Source organism: Cyprinodon variegatus, unplaced genomic scaffold (assembly GCF_000732505.1).
Source record: "Cyprinodon variegatus isolate N-32 unplaced genomic scaffold, C_variegatus-1.0 Scaffold926, whole genome shotgun sequence".
Taxonomy (NCBI): Eukaryota; Metazoa; Chordata; class Actinopteri; order Cyprinodontiformes; family Cyprinodontidae; genus Cyprinodon; species Cyprinodon variegatus.
In genome coordinates this window covers 239,204-241,363 of record NW_015151379.1, presented here as the reverse complement: position 1 = coordinate 241,363, position 2,160 = coordinate 239,204, and positions in this window count along the sequence as shown.

Here is a 2,160-nt window from a genome sequence, read left to right as displayed (position 1 = left end):
ATTTCACCCGCTGAACTATCATTATTCATCTATGACAACTGAGATTCATTTGTAGTTTTGTTAAGATTAATGCTACAGCACAAAAAATAATAATAAATCACAAAACCACCTGTTTTTCCTCATTCATTTAATCATTTTAAACATCACATTCTTGTAATACCAATTAATAAATAAGTCTCTCCGCTCCATGATGCTGCCCCTACCATGTTTCACTGAAGGCTATGTCATCTGTGCTTTTTAAAGCGTGTTGCTTGTTTTTTGCCAAAATGTTTAAAAAAATCTTGAGAGATACTGATCCATATTTGCAGAAAAATTGAGACAAATTCTGGATCAAATCCAAGTATCCAAATCTGGAGTATGTTTTCATAATTATGTACTTCCAACAGTTAATAAAGGGTGAGACAAAATGTTCGTTTTGTTATTGTATCGAGGAATGAATAAATAGATATGAGTAATGTTTACTGTCTATCATAACCAGCATGATGTTATGCTGTGAAGAAACATGAGTACCTAGTTAAAATCTACACATGCATGAGAATATGAATCATTTAGAAAACAATCTAACTACAGACTTCAGGTGTCGAGTGATTCAAATCCCAAATGAATAATCAATGCTATATATATATAATCTAACACATTAAGTGTGTAACCGAGACTAATGGTCTGCATCACGGCGGTAAGGGGAGTCCAGTCAACAGGTAGAGGAGCTCCCAGAAAAGCTTGTGTTAACGGTTTCAAACCCCTCGAGCCACAACACTGACCTTTCCTGTTATGGAAATGTACTGCTGGCTGTTCTAGGCCCGCAGCCACGCTCTGCTTGTTTGAATGGTCACACAGGCATCCTTGGGCTGCCTGCCTCTTTCCTGGGGAGGGCTTTCCTTCTTTGTGCCTCTGTGTGAACTCACGTTCACGCTACATTGTTTTTAACAGAACTGGCACAACTTGTTCCCACTTTATGTTTTTAGCTGTCTTTACTTTGGCTGCTTTTCACACACTGTCTGGTGCCATTGTGTAGAACGTAGCTTTGATCTCTATCTAACGGTCAATGAATAAAGTTTAATTTGTCAGTGTTGGGAATGAACCAACCAGTTTTAAACAGTGATCAATGTGCCCTTCATCTGTGGCTGCTTGCTGGCCCTGCCTCCCTCCTCCTCATCACTGTGATTAGAGGCTAAACTGGGGCAAATGAACTGACATGTTTTGCCTCTCTTAAAGAAAACACAGCTTGCACATGGAGGTGTGCGAGCGTCGGAACAAGCAGAGGCTCATGTTAAACACTGGGTCAGCAGTGATGTGGCCCAGTGCTCCGTCCACCATCATCCGGACTTTCCATCGGTGATGTGATTAGAAAGCAATTTGCTCCTTGACAATCTGACCCAAGAAAAACACTCGCTTTATTAAAACCAAACAAATTACCCCATTTAGCCCCGAAGACACAGAACCCAAAGGATTTAGCAACTCTAATACATCACATGTTTGGATTATTATAAACAAATAGAGGCTTTAGGAGTCAGACAGAGCCCTGGATAAGGTCTAGATTGTGACGTATTAAGCAGTTCATGGTAATCCAATGTTATTTAATCTACTCATATTTCAGATTTAGAGCTTAAAGGAACAGAGATGGATTAGGCCTATTAGAAAAAAAAAAGGCATTTTATGGACCTTTGTATCTTTTATTAAATTGGAGAATTTGAGTTTTGTGAGTATAGCATTTTATAACTTTCTCAAAAGTTGTTAAGAGGCAAACCTTGTGGCTAACAGCGGCTTGGAAACGTATTATTATCTCTTAATATTTGCAAGTATATTATGTATAATTGAGGTGACAGTGGCGTTGGATGCAGTAGTTTGCCCTGCAACCAGAGGGTTGTCGGTTCAAGCCTCGCCTCTGGGTTTCAGTTTTCAGTGTCCTTGGGCAAGACACTTTATCCACAATGCCTACTGATGATGGTCAGAGGGCCCAGTGGCGCCCCCAGTGTACGGCAGCCTCACTTCTGTCGGTGAGCCCCAGGGCAACGTAGCTTGTTACCATCAACGACTGAATGTATTGTAAATCATTTTGGTCAAGACTCTTGACTTGAAAAAAAGCACTACTTAAGTACAGGCCATTTGCCACAAACATCAACAACCCTTTAAATAATATAATAACACAAAATGACAAAG